Genomic DNA, 15,325 nt, shown 5'->3' on the forward strand with positions numbered 1-15,325 from the left:
CAAATTGCCCGCTCCGAACCCCTCCCCGTGGGGGAGGCTGGGCTGGGTTGACACACGGGAGGAGCAGAGCTGGGGTGGGGTGGGGGAAAAGAAGGCAAGAGAGAGAGAGAAAGGAGGAGGAGGAGGAGGGAGGTAAAAGAGCCAGAAAAGGGAGCCCGTCCCCGCCCTCGCTCGCCTCGTCCCACCCCCCCGCGTCCGCGATTGGCTCCTCCCGCCCCTCGCCCGGGCTGCGAGGCCGCCTCCTTCTCCAGCTAAAGCGGCCAGTGTGCGAGCAGGAGCGAGCCAGAAGGGAGCATGGTCTCGACGCCGCAACCAGCTGCCTCCGTCTGCCCGAGTCGCGCCCGCTCCGCCAGCCTCTCGCGCGCTCCCTCCCCGCGCCGCCTCGCGCCCGCCCTCCGGAGGGGCTGAGGGGGAAGCCCCGGCGGCGGCAGCGGCGACGGTGCGGGGCTTTGCGGTAGGGGGGGAGGGCGGAGAGGCTGCGATGCCGAAGCCGCCTCCCCCTCCTCCTCCTTCTCCCCCTCCTCCTGCCGCTGTTTCTGTGCATCCTCCTTCTCCGCCTGCCTGAAGAAGGTGGGGGGGAGGACGAAGAAGAAGAAGAAGAAGAGCAAGAAGAAGAAGAACCCAGAAGAAGAAGCCGCTTTCGCGCGCCAAGGACGCGCGTAATTACGCGCCGGCGGCCCCTCGCCTCTCCCGCGCGTGCACCGCCCAGAGCGGAAAGGTAAGAGCCAATGTGGGGTGGCGGAGGCGGGGGAGAGCGCGACGCAAGGTAGAGGGAGAACCGTGAAGCGAGGCTCCTAGGTGGCCGGTTCAGCGAGGTGGCGGCGGCTCGTGGCCCCGCGGCTGTTGTGCTGGTGGCACCGCCTGGAGTAAGTCGCCTCGGGTGGGTTGAGCGGCGGGCGCCTGCGAATCCCCCCTCGCGCCTGCGCTCGCCGCTTGCCTGGGAAAACTTCCTGCTTGGGTGTTTTGTGTGCGTGAGGTGCGAGACGAGCTTCGGTAGCGCGGGGGTGCTCTGGGGTAACCGGAGGGGGTGAGGTGCGGGGAGAGAGGCAGCCACCCACCCTGCTTCCTCCGCCCTCGTCGGTCACTCTTTCTCTCCCAGCACCACCACCTTTCTCTCTCTCTCTCTTCGCCATCTCTTCAACTTCCCTCTCGGTGTGGGTTAAAAGGCACCTTTCCTCACCCTACAAAGCGTGAGCTCCAAAGGTGGTTTACTTCTCTCTCTCTCTCTCTTCTGAATGGAGGAGCAGGGAACCACGCAGTGTGTCATTTTTTTCCCCTCTGGCGCTGCGTGTGTATTTTTTTATTTATTTGGTAAATAATAAAACAAGGCTTTGTTTCGTAGACGGCTCTCCCCGTTTAAAAGCACACACCACTGCAAAATCATCCATCATCACCAGAAGGCAGAGGCTATCTTTAATTAAAACCGTCCTGAAAGGAATAAAAAATGACAGTAGCCTACCCCGGAATGAAATCTGCAGGGATCTTGGTGCAGGTCTGTCATCCCTGGCTGACTTTTCTTAGTTTGTTTCAAAATGCCTCGACCCTCATGGGGAAACACGGCTTGAATAGATTGGGTAACTTCTAGGTGTGTTAGTCTCTGCTGCTGCTGCATCCCCTTAACCAGTCCCTGCTACTCATTGTCAAACCTCCAACTTACCCCCCCCCCCAATCCACTAAACCCCCCCCCAATATATCCTGTCTGCCTAATGTAGGTTGTCATCTTTCTGGGCAGCAGCTGAATTGTAGAGTGCCTTGTAGCCTTTTGGCAGAATATAAATAGTTCTATACTGAAGGTAGGAACCAATTTATAGTGTACAGTCCTAGGCATGGCTTTCAGGAAGTTCCATTGAACTGGGTGAGACTTACCTAAGCCTATGCATGTTTACTTTCAAATAACACGTCTCTGTTTACTGGAAGACTTGGTTCTGTTGTATCGGCTGTGGTTTTCATGAGCTATAGTTTCTCTTCTTCCTTCTTTCCATCACCCTGTTCCACATTTAATTATTGTGCCTTGTGTTTTTTTTTTTTAATGATGGGCAAAGGATCTGGTGTTTGTGTAATAGTGCAAATAGTTACATTTTGGGATGGTGATTGATTGCATACATTTTAAAGATTTGCTCCATGTGCATTTTGAAAAGGGTGACCTCTAAAATCTACTGTTGTGATCAAGGCTGCTGTCATGTGCACATTTACCTGGGACCAAGTCCCATTGAATTCAAGACCTATATAGGATTGTGCTGTTAAAAGGTTAATAACGCCTAAGTGAATATAGATATTATTGAAGACCTTAAGTTATAGATGAGTAGATACAAAGTTTAAAAGTTTGTCGGGGGGGGGGAGGAGAAGAAAAGCAAATTGTTATTGAGCAATTGTTTTAATATTGTTAGTGTACATTTCACCAGAAATAATTTTGGGTGTCTCCCCCCCCCTCAGTCAATCAGATTGCTGATAGCAGCAGTACACTACCATCTTTGAAGTTTCAACAAATTGCTAAATTATGCCCCCCCTCATATATATGATTGTATGACAGAAGCATTACTATGTTCCTCTTATTCCTTTTTTTTAAAAAAAGCATCTGTAGCACAATGTTACAACTGGATTAAGCTGGGAATGACATTTACTTCACAAAGTGAAGTACAACCATGTTTTAGCCTTATTCAACAGTTTGAAACTTTAGTTATGCACAGTGGGTTACCTACTCTTATTTGAATGAGTAACAAGGTTTTATTCTTCTCTGTATAACCTGCCCCTCACTGTGGCTGTCTGCGGAAGGGTTTTTCCCAGCTTGCAATGAAGCATGGCTTATATAAGCGAAATGACTATCAATGCATGTACAGTAGTTACAACCATGTTTCATGGGATTTTTATTATTATTATTATTTGTAAACTTGGTGCTTTCGACTGCACCTCCAGAGGATGTGGAGTTAGGTTATTGCAGTCAACATAATGAATCTGGACGAATGGTTCTTTTCTACAACTTTTATCTAAGCTATTAGATCCATAGTGGTGTTTGATCCTTATTTGAAGAGGATTAAGTTAAAACGAGCACTTTGTATAGACAGCTTCACAGAGAACTCAAATCTCTTCTATGTAGATTTGAGTGAACTGATGTAGCTTGAAAGTTTCCTATGCTCCCAAGTTTTCAGTGTTAACTGGTCTTGTGAAGCGTAAGAAGTATGTTCACAGTGCTTGGAGCAACAGAACCCAAGAACAAATGTTCAGTGTGAATTATTGCTGCAATAGAATATTTTATGGTTGTCATGGCTACAAATAGAGCAATGGTTGCTGGTTTTCACCTAAATGCAGTAGTAGAAAAGGGGTAGAATTCAAGTTCTTTTGTTACTTTTAATTCTATCTCTGATGAATGATAGCCAAACTTCAGGTGTCCAATAAATGCAAAACATTGAATCTGGTTTCAAGTCCCCCCTCCTTTTTTTTTCAAACCCATAACGTAGCAAAACTGCAGAAGGTAAAGCATTCTTTTTGTTTGCTAGATTCATCCCGCAAATCTTACGGTAATGGGACTTGTGGGAAACAGAAGAGCATTCAGTCCAGCCCTCTGTACACAGTAGGCAACATAAACTGGATCACTCTCTGCTACAGGTGGTTAAGAAGGGGAAAATAATACACAGCACACTAAGATTTCATCCCTTGATGAGAGTGTTGGGTGAGAGATGGCTGTCTACAACAGTGTGACTGATGTGGGGGATTTGTTTCAATACTTTATATGTTTCATTCGCTGAGTGGCTTCATAGTGGCCCGATGTGCATGTGTGCAGTACATTTTTAGTGTGTGGATGGAGTGGTTGGGGATAGTCGCTTGTTCAAGAGGGAGATGTTGGGTGGATGGTACATTTGTGTGCGTTGGTGGATGTACTTGAGGTATGGGGAGTAGAGTGGGATGACTTATATTGGATGAGTAGTGGGTACCGCACGCTTTATGTTCATGTTTTAGGGAAATTGGTTAGGTGTAGAGGGAAGAGAAAATCTAGATGTGATGTGGTGGATTTCTTACCGAGGCAAGTGCTTTGTGTTGTGAGCTAGGATGTCCCTTGGCAAGAGGGGGGGAACCCCTGACTCTTTAAGATGTTTTCAACTGCTGTGTTTTACTTTTGGGGGGACTTGGCTGTTTTAGTCTGCACTGTGGTTTTTCAGTTGTATTGATTGTTCTCACTCCATGTATTGTTGCTGTTATTTTTTTTTAAAATAAATGACTTAGAGGCTGTTGTAGTAGTAAGAAGGAACTATAATATATGAAATACAGTAGGGTGAAAAGCTGCAACTGACCTTAGCAGCAAGCAGCTGAAAACGTTTGTGGAACCATGTATTACACTGTTAAGGGCAGCTTTGTTGCTTCGGAAAAATGTGGAGATACTGATGGTGGTGGTTTCCTCCCCCCTTTCATTCAGCGTTTAACACGTGTTGAAGAAAAGCACACCCAAGCAGTGTCTTTATTGCCTACAGTTTAGTAGCACTGCTGCCATCTGTTCTTGGACATCTGCTTGCACTGAAAAACTTGCCTAATTCTAGATTATATTTCTTGACCATAGTTGCTCTCTAAGATGCTGATTCTCTTGGGGCCATGGCACCAGCTCCAGGCATGTGTTTGGTCACTTGTGGTTCAGCCTTGTCCCATTATTACTTCCCTCCTCTTCCTTTTAATGACTTTATTCCTAATATCTAGAATTTAAGGTGACAGTTCTTCCTAATCAAAGTAGTAGCCAGGTTCACATGTCCAGCAAAGTGCTGGTTCCGATTGCGCAGAACTTCCATGTCAATCCTTCCTGAACTGAATCCTGTGAATTGACATAAAGCTGTTGGTGTTTTTTTAATTTTTAATTGTACTATTAAGTCTGCTACTTTATTTTACTTTCTATGCACAATATTTCATTAAATCATCTGTCTTAAGAACAGGATGTAGAAAAACAGAAAACTTAATAAAGTTGAGAATCTGGACTCCTCAGACTGAGGAGGCAAGTCAGCAAATCTTATTCTTCTGTCTCCCACTCTTTCTATTTAGGTACTTATTTGCATATATTGCAACGGCTATGGAATACATTAAGAAAAGATGTTCTGAATCCCATTAAAATGTTAAGGCCGTAAGGTGTAAAATAATAATATAAATGTGCCCGGTGCTAGTCCAAAGAGAAAGATCCGAAAGTTGCTGGCAATTTTCGGGTAGCCACTGAAAGAACCCCCTCAGTAACGCTGCCTTTCTGGTCAGAAAATGGAACTTGCATGCTACTTTCAAGAAGGTGCATTTTTGTTGTAGTTGGCATGGGAAACGAAGCAGTATCTTAGAATCATTAGGAGAGACCAGCCCATTTGGGACTCAAAACAGTGAATTGTGCAGTTAAAGAAATGAGTGTGGAAATGTGTCTGAATGTTCTCTCCATGCCCAAGGTTGGCCACTATTTCCTATGCCTCCTGAAGATCCTGAACGCATCAGCAAGGATGCCTCTGGGAAAAGTTTAGTTCAGTACTGAGTTTGTGTGTGAGAATGCAGCAGAAACCACTCTGAGGTTCAAACCAGGGATGACCTGTGTATGGCTTTTGCTCTTCAGTGCTTGTTCTAGTAAATATTTTTTTGTTTGTTTGCATATTTCTTGAGATGCTCTAAAAATTTTATTGATTGGAGTTACAACCTTGCGTGGTTCTGTTTTATTGTGTGCTTGTAGTGTTTTTGTGTGTTTTTTGCTTTCTTGTAAACTGCCCTGGGGTTATCAGTTGTACTGTACAGTATATTGAAGGGTGGGGATACAAGCCTTATTATTTATTTATTTTAAAAAATCAAGATACAAATTTGCCAAGTTTTTAATACAGAAAAGTTGTGTGTTGACTGCTTTTTTACATCAGTTTACCTCTAGCTTCTAAACACTATGATCAAGTTACTAGAACTTGTTTTCATTGGGTTTTTTTTGTTTATAAAACAAAAGGCAAAGCATAAGGAGGCCTACAGGTTATAGAAGACAACATACTGTTTGGAGGAAGCAAATCTAGATAAGAGAAACCTAAATGCTTTGTGCCATAGTTAGGATGGCTTGAAATGGCTGGTAGTGGAGAGTCATTAATGTTGCATGATTGTAAAAAAGGAACTTGTGATGAGGAAAGAAATTGCCAGTGTGTGTCTTAGCTCTCTTTGTATATTAGAAGGCACTTGATCTCTCAGCAAGCACAGTCTGAATAAAAAGAACGACTAGCAAACTTGGGTACACTATTCCGCGACAAATCACCTCCCTTTTGCAGGCGCCGACCCTCCCTTCCTACATTCTGGAAAGAATTCAGACTTGTTCGCACTGAGTAATAATAAATATATCAAGCTACCTTCCAGGGAAATGTAGGCTGTTTTGCTGTTGGAAATATTTACTTCAAGTCAGGAAAGCACCTGAAGTATTACATTAAGAGCTGTCAGGTAATTGGACACCCCTTAGGCTACATTGGAAGAAATATCACTAGTAGTGACTCACTCTGTTGGTGATGCAAGAAGGAGGAAGGTACACCTGGTACATATAATATGTGGCTTCCCTTGTATTGTTTTAGTCTATGTTTTTTGTTTGCCTTAATCTTGGTTTCTGAAACATTTTCTTAGCCTGAAACACGTACCTATGGTGTTGAACTATATTCCCGTATTGTGTGGTTTGTCAGATGACCACCAGAAGTGACTCCTTTGGGTGGTGAAAATACCTGTTTTACAGGATTGGAAAGACCACCCCCTCTGTATCAATATATAGAATAACTGGACGCACCTTTTGGTTCTTATTGCCAGCTTCATCCTGTTTCATCTATTCAGCATGCATTGCCAATATAAGGACACAATTCTGAATATTTGGTCACAGTATAGTATCAGCAGTTTAAATATAGACTCTGCTGTATGTGCACCTCACCAAATGTTGTGATGGCCTCTTAATATGTGACAAGCTTGTTTATTTTTATTTTTAACAATAACCCTGACCAACACCCTTTCCCCTTCCCTTTTAATTTGATTACGTGTGTCTCTGTTAGTATAATGAAAGTTTTTTTTGGTAAAACTTAAATTATTCAATACAAAAGTATAAATTTTTAATAATTGTCAAGCACAGACAAACATACGGCTTATAGAGTGCAGACATTGCAGATTTCAAGAGATGTACCTAATCTTGTTGAGCTGGGCTTCAATCATATCTCTATTGATATTTTTGAATCCTACAAGAGACTCATTATCAGTGTTCACTCTAACAAACATGATTAGCATCGCAATGCAGCCTGTAAAAAGCACACCCTTGACTAAGTCTTAGGTAATTTAACAGCTTTGCTCTCATGGTCTTTAGTGATGAATAGTTAACAGAGGAACATGGTCTGATTTTCAAGGAGATATGCCCTTTCACACCTTGCTACAAGATTTTGTGGTGTGTGTTTTTTTTTTGGGGGGGGACTGATGTTCTATACTGGGGGATTTCAACATAGCAGCATGCCATAAACCAGGCATCCCCGAACTTTGGCCCTCCAGATGTTTTGGACTACAATTCCCATCTTCCCTGACCACTGGTCCTGTTAGCTAGTGATCATGGGAGTTGTAGGCCAAAACATCTGGAGGGCCGCAGTTTGGGGATGCCTGCCATAAACTGAAATAAAAGCTTCCTTTCACTCCAGTATTTCATCTTGCTGGCTCCTTAATGACAGCATTGAATGCATAAAACTCAAATGTCATCATACTGTATCTTAGCAGGCGTAACTATATGGCACATCCAAAAGAAATAAATTCTACAAAAGAGTAATGAACGTTATGTTATGCTAACTTTCTGAAATGCTAAAATGAACACAACTGTTCTGATTCACTGAACATGCATGTTTAATGACTGGTATGTAAAAAAAAAGCACCAAAATCTTTACACTTCATTTCTGCAAGTACTTCTTTCTCTCTTGATTGAATAATTCATGTCAAATTGAGATATTTCAGAATCACCTGGGTTTTTTCTTGGGGGGGGGTAATCTGAACATTAAGTACATTGCATTACTTTAAAAAAGTGTTGGAAGCAGAGCATACCCCCTTCATGCCTCTGAGATACCAGTAGAAAAACAAGCATCCAGAAAAATAAATGAATGTAAGGTCTATTCTTATTTCTCTCCTTCCACACACCCCACCCATTTCTAGGAACTAAATCTTAAATTTGTTGTTTCCCCATACTGTAATTTGAAAGGCATGTGTTTATGCACAAGAGAGCTTGCTCTATAGGACAATATTGTTAAATACAAAAAAATCCTTTCTGAAATAAGTATAGGATGTGCTGCAGCCTTGTCACCAAAGTTGCCACTTAGCCACTTGGATTTCAAGCTCTGTGCATGTATACTCAGAAGTAAATCCAGTTATGTTCAGTAGTGTTTACTCCTAGGTAAGATGACCCTTGTGGTCCTTTCCAACTCTACGATTCTATGATTTTTGTTTCATTTATGAACATTTATGTTCAACCAGATCACAATGATTTGTTGCTAAGGATAGTTTTTATTCTGTGTCTGCTAGGGAAGCCTTATGCCTTTTCATTTTGTTTTAATGTATTTTAAATACTGCATGGCTGTTTTTTGTTTTGTGTTTGTAAGCCATCTAAATTTATTGATGGGTGATCATAGACATCTTCATAAATAATTTCGCATAAAAGGATCAGAAGTTGCAGACTTTGTATTTCTATTTGATAAAGGAAGGGCAGAGTTGGTCTTCGATTCCTAAGTTTACACAATACCATTGCGAGTATCATAGGATATCAAACTCAGTAATCTATTGCTATTTGACAGTCGTATATATTTGGCTGCTGTATAACTCAAGATTGATAAATAATGTTCAGCTTAAAGGAAGGTGGGAGATTAATTTAGATAAGTTCTAAGGTCTCTGACACATTGGGTGGCTTACCCCAATAAGAACTGCACTGTTGTACCCAGAAACACCACCCACCTCCCTGTGGAAACAGACATAACACCTTAACAGAGCAAACCTGCAGAACATTGAAGTAAGCAACGTATATACAACACAGCAAAAAGTTATTTTTGACTTGTCAAATTGTCAGCTCCCCCCTCCCCCATTATCTTGTTTAAATCAGACACAGATTGCTCGGCTTTTACAGATTGTAATACATTACAGTGGTACCTCGACTTCCTAATGCCTCGACATCTGAAGGTTTCGACTTGCAAAGTCGGCAAACCCGGAAGTATTTTCGTCGCGTGTGCGTTCTGCGCAGGCGCAAAGCGCAAAATCACGCTTCACGCATGCGCAAAATGGACGCTTCGACATCCAAAGGTTTCGACTTACGAAGAGCGCCATGGAACGGATCGCCTTCGTAAGTCGAGGTACCACTGTACAATGAAATTTCATCTTGTGATGGAAGTTGGTGTAAGACTCATTTGCTGCTTTGTTTTCAGGGCGCTGAATAAGTATTCAAACTGCTTCTACTTTCTAAGTTGTCTGTCTTTACCCTTAAGTGAATGTATAAGTTCCTCCTAGGAGAGAGAAGGCAGACACCACATCACTAATTCAAAAGGCTAAATATTTACTTGCTGACTTCTAATACAGCTAGACTGGAATGCCAAAAGTCTTAGAACCCTCTTGCTGCAGCTGTACTTGAAGAAACTCAGCAGGCAATAAAATATGCAGGAAGGTATCATCTGTCAGACATTGCGTTAGTAGGTTAGGATCTGTGCTAAACCTGTTCCAGTCCCCAGACACTGACAACAATCAAAACTGCCTATGTGTGAAAACGTCCCTTTTGATAGTTTTTTCTTTTCTCAACAGAAGTTTCAGCCTGGAGTTTCACCTGGTCTGAACATTTTGATTAGAGCTGAGCATGGTATTTGACCTGTGGACCCCACAAATGTCCCTCATATCTAACAGCCGGTGGTTGGGAATAATGGAAGGTCCCCCACCCCAAATTGTTTTGAAGGAGCTTTAAAATGCCCCCAAAGGTTTAGCATCGTCCTTACAATGCTTCATGGTGATTTTGCGGTTGTTTTGGGGAAGAAAAACAGCCCCATGGGAATATGCTTGTGTGGTTTGGCCTACCAGTGAAGCCACTCTTAACAGGAAGGCATGGTAGGAGCTCCCATTGCTATTCCTAAAAGAACAACATGATTGCAATTTGTTACTACCTCACCAACCTCCCAGTGATGTTTAATATTCAAGGTTCCTAAGACATGTGAGAATGATTAAAAATACTTATGCATCTTTGCCTTTCAATAATGGTTCAGAACTTTGTGAAAGGGCTGTCATTGTAATTACTGGCCTTGGAATAGATTTTTTTTATAAAGAAAAATGTTCCAGTACATATGAGTCTCACATACACATTGCCCAAACACATTATGTAGTTTAAATCTGTTGAAATAAATAGATTCATATCCAACTCTGTCACATGTCCTAGATAATCTCAGAAAGTTAAATACCAGCAGTTTTGTCTGTTTTCTTAACTTTTAAAGTGCAGTTTTTATGATTATGTTGACAAAACAGATCTTTTCATGAAGAGTAATCTTTTCATGAACAAAAGCAAGTTTTCACCTGAAGAACGTGCAAGTCATTGTTTTGCAGATGCAAACTGATGGTATGTGGTGCAGAGAAACAGAAGCGGTTCTCCTCAAATGTGTAAAATGAAGGACAGCATGTTGGAGCTATAGAAGCTTCTGGAGAAGGATTAAAGCTCAATTGTAGAACATCTCATTTGCATGCAGATTCAATCCTCAGCATTCTACAGGTAGGGCTAGGAAAAGTTCTCTTCCTGAAACCCTGAAGAGCCACTGCCAGTCAGTGGTAGACAATACTGAGCTTGATGAACGAACGGGCTTATTCGGTATAAGAAGTGTGCATGCACACGAAAGCTCATACCAATGACAAACTTAGTTGGTCTCTAAGGTGCTACTGGAATGGTTTTTTAAATTTTGTTTCGACTACAGCAGACCAACACGGCTGGCTACCTACCTGTAACTATTCAGTCTAATATTGAACTAGACACCTATAAACTGCAACAGATTAGTATCAGAAAATGTCAGTGCTTGGGGGACAGTCAAAGTTTGGTAATTAGTAACTTACAGGAATGACAGTGTGGTTCCCTTTCTATTTGGGAAGGGCATACAGTAAATTTGGAAGCAGAAGTATTGATTCAAGTGGGTTCTACAGTATTCCTTATTGAACTTCTATGATTCAATTCCATAAAGAGTTTAAAAATGATTTGCCATTATCTTATATGGCCTAGGACCCTCGTACCAATGGGACCGCCTCTCCTGGTATGCCCCACGGAGGACCTTAAGGTCCATCAATAACAACACTTTAGAGGTCCCGAGCCTCAAGGAGGTTAGATTGGTTTCAACTAGGGCCAGGGCCTTTTCAGCAATGGCCCCAAAGTGGTGGAACGCTCTGTCACAAGAGACTAGGGCCCTGCGGGATTTGACATCTTTGCGCAGGGCCTGCAAGACGGAGCTGTTCCGCCTGGCCTTCGGCTTAGACTTACTCTAACCCCTTATATGGGATTTGGTATATAAATTTTCCCTTGGCTTTTTTGCTGGGCCATGTAGGACCAGCATGGATAGCTGGCTCAGGTGAATATCTGATGTGCCCTTCCTTTATGGTCTTGATTTATGGGTACTACTAAAATGAGGCTGCATTTTAAGCTGTATTTTAATTAACTGTTTGTTTGTTTGTTTTTGTTTTGTTTTCTATTACGTTTTATGGTAATTCATATTTGGTGTTAACTGCCCTGAGCCCGGGGAGGGCGGGGTATAAATAAAATATTATTATTACTATTATTATTAATTAAAACAACCACACCTAATTTCTGGAGGTAGGCCCCAAATAATGGTTATGAACCTTGAAACAGCAAAGAGGAGGCAGTACCAAAAAGAGCAAAGGCAAGAGTTGATCCTCAAACAACCGCTGAGGAGTTATTGCCAAGTCTGAATTTACAAGTGTCTTCATTAAGGATGACTGTAAACACCAGCAAGCAAAACATGAATAAAATAAAGCCAGTATAAACAAGATAGACATCATCCTAAAGTGACCTTTCTCAACCTTGAATAACTTTATTCAGAAGGCAAACTCACTCTAAAATAGATAATACAAAACCAAATTATAATGCAGTACACAACCGGTCTTAATAGTAACAAAGTCATGTGTAATTAAAGAAATTATTAACACATGTTAATATGTTAACAATATATGTTTAATTGAATTGTTATTGTTCTATATATAAATGTAAATGCTTAAAAATCTGTTTGTTCAGGACTATGATCTTCAAGCATTTTTGAAATAACTACCCACTCTCAGATGAGCTAGAGTTTTTGTTATAAATTTCCACACGTGTTTTAAAACCTTACTAAACCCATGAATGTTAATGAGAACAAGTGCTAGCCTTCTAAATGCAAAATTCTGTTTGGATGTTTAAAATAGCTGTAAGTTATTCTATATCACAAAGGTGCTTACAGGTACCTGGTTTAGAAGTGAACAACAACAACAAACAACATTTTCTTTTATAGTCATGTTCTCTCCCCTTTCCTCCAACATAAAAGGAGAGGCAATTTAAAGCTTCTGTTCATGGCTTGTTTTAAGTTTTAGTTTCCAATTTGTCTGAAGTCTGAAACTTTGCCTTGCTTGTTACATCTGGATCAGGCAATGGTGTGCTTACTTGCATGTTCCTCAGTACTAGTATTTAATCTACTACTGGCAATTTCTTGATAGACAAGGAAAACACAAGGTTGCTTAGAGTTAAGTCCCTGCATGCAATTTAAACCTTTTTGATACTTGTTAGTATTAAGCGACCCAACTATCTGAAACACAGAAATGGAAATGTATGCAATAGGGTAAATGAAATATAAAGAGAGTAAATGAATGGCACCCATAATCTTTGTCATATTCAGTAATCGTAAATGGAATCCTGCTGTGTTTAATCCTGCTGTGAAATCAAACTGTGCCAGAATCCAAAGGGCTTTCTGCAGTATGAAGAACCATCAGGCCTTTTGCAGAGGGTTGTGGTGATCTTCCAATGTCTTCTACACTCTGGTAGGGTGGGCAACAGTTGTGGTTCAGATTTCTGCTAAATGTGGCACAATTTATATCCAGTGATTTTTAAAAATAATAATAATAATAAAAAGTACTTAAATCTTGCACTCCTGCTCTTAGTGCTGGCATCCTATAAATGACAGGTTAGTTGAAGCTCATGTAGTTCTTGCTGCAGTATTCTCCCGATCCTAAAATATAAAGGCGACTTACATGAAAAATGTTTGTACTTCTTTTGGGGGGCAAAGCACTCTCCAAGCTATAAACAGATTTAAACTGTATAGAATAAAGATGTGTCAACAGCCCAATCACAAACTTAAAAGCAGCAGCTTAAAAGCTCAGCAGTATGTTTTAAAAGCTAACAGAGATGCGATTGTGTGTGTGCAGTGGGAGAGAGCACAGTGGAAATATCCTGTTTCTAGAGTCTACCAGTCTAAACCTGAACAGTGTACCTACAAGCTCTGAGGCTGATGTTGAGATGTAATGTCTTTTAAAAAAATATTATGGCATCCCCAAACTGTGGCCCTTCAGATGTTTTGGCCTACAACTCCCATGATCCCTAGCTAACAGGACCAGTGGTCAGGGATGATGGGGATTGTAGTCCAAAACATCTGGAGGGCCAAAGTTTGGGGATGCCTGCTATTGGCCATAGTACCATTTTGTGTGTGTGTTGAGGGGAGATTTCCCCTTAAAAACTTTCCCTCCTCTACAAGGCTGTGGGGAATCTTCTAGGCAGCTGATTACCTTGATGTCTTACAGTTGTGAGTACCTTGATGTCTTGCAGCTGTGAGTACTACAGACTAGTTTCTGTTACAGACAGTATTTCTTTTCTTATTGTGCTGTTATATTTCATTTAAAAGGGTTCTGTTTTTGAGGGATGGTCTAACCCACAAATATATTTTTCATAAGCTCTTAAGGAATATGTGGAACTGAAAAGAGCAAGCAAATATATTTATAAAGGTGATAGTGTCAAGTAACATGGTCAGTGTCTAGCTTTTAACCATTCTTATAGAATTTCTAGCACATTCTTTACATGCCTACTTAGAAATTAGTTTGAGTTCAATGAGAATTATTCCTGGGTAAGTGGGTATAGGCTTGAAAAAACCTGATTTCCTCTCCCATATTGGTTGTGCTAAAGATCAGATTTCTCAAAATGTCTTTCCCCTTGATTTATGCACTACTGGATGGCTGGCGCTAAATGTGGAGAGGCAAAGATTTATTCTTTTGCCTCTAAAATTGTGCAGCTGTGTATGCTGGAGTTATTATTCCAACGTATTAGAATATGCTATATGCTCCTCTTTAGCACTCTTGAATGGAGGCACCAATTCAGGAATCTTGCTGTGTAGGAGACTGGAATTTGCAGATGAAAATTCACCCAACTAGGAGAGCCACTGAATATCAAGTAAATACTGTGCAGTGAGGGTGGGCATTGTGTATGAAGAAACTTTTCTTTTTAAACCCTTAAGACACACACACACCCCACACGGGTATCTTCCTTATTTTATACCACTAGTTGGCTGGGATCCAACTACGGTAACTTGTTCTGCATGCCTAAGAAGGTGTTGGGCTCATGTTTCTGTTACTTGAACTCCTCTTCAAGAAACACATGACCTTTTGCTTTTGGAACAGAGAGCACTTCTGAAAGCAAGTTGAGATAATTGCCTGGTGTGTCTGTCTCTCTCTGTGTGTACGATCTATTCCGAGACTTCAAGGATGGGAGAAGTCAGATAACCCACTGTCTTTTTGGGCATTCTTAAAGTAGCTCTTCACATTCTGCAGGCAATGCAGTTTAATTTTCATAACACCGTATTATGGAAGGCATTTTGTTCATTTTCTAGTATAGGGGGTCAACAGCATAGCACCCATGAGTGCCTGTATGTCTGCTGCAATAAGTTCTTTGTTACCTGCAAAAGGTCTCTGTTAACATCCCTTCAAAAACACACAGTGGTCTTCCTGCTCAGTTTCTGCTTGGGCTGGCTCTGCATCTGCTACAGTGAATGTGCTCCCTTGAAAAAATATCTGCTTTTGTTGTATGCCAGGACTGGACATCCAGTGCCTCTTCATTTCATTCTGAACACAGGACAGGTGCGAACAGCTTCTCTCTGTGGGCAAACATGGCAGTGGCAGATTTAGGTGCCGCCCCCGCCCCCCCCCCAGTTAATGGGTATGTGCCTGTATGATTTTGTGCCCATTCAGATTAGGTATCATGGTGCGTACTGCATTTTCTGGCAGGTGACCACTGCACTTTTGCAAAGTTCCAAATGTGGCCACTGGCCCGGCCCAGGCTGGTAGATTTCCTGGTAAAGGTGTTACGGCACTTGCACAG

General features: G+C 41.7%; 1 protein-coding gene across 3 annotated transcripts in view; it reads left to right on the top strand.

Annotated features, from left to right (window-relative positions):
* The first annotated feature begins 270 nt into the window (after positions 1-270).
* The window catches only part of KLHL29 (kelch like family member 29), a 391,592-nt gene continuing 376,537 nt past the window's right edge, over positions 271-15,325 (top strand). For 2 of the 3 annotated variants that reach the window (XM_060272443.1, XM_060272445.1), the window contains exon 1: positions 271-718. The gene's annotated coding sequence lies outside the window, so the exon portion shown is untranslated. The remainder of the gene's footprint in view (positions 719-15,325) is intronic. The other variant, XM_060272444.1, reaches the window with a different exon arrangement.

This window comes from Zootoca vivipara, chromosome 3, assembly GCF_963506605.1.
Source record: "Zootoca vivipara chromosome 3, rZooViv1.1, whole genome shotgun sequence".
Classification (NCBI taxonomy): domain Eukaryota; kingdom Metazoa; phylum Chordata; class Lepidosauria; order Squamata; family Lacertidae; genus Zootoca; species Zootoca vivipara.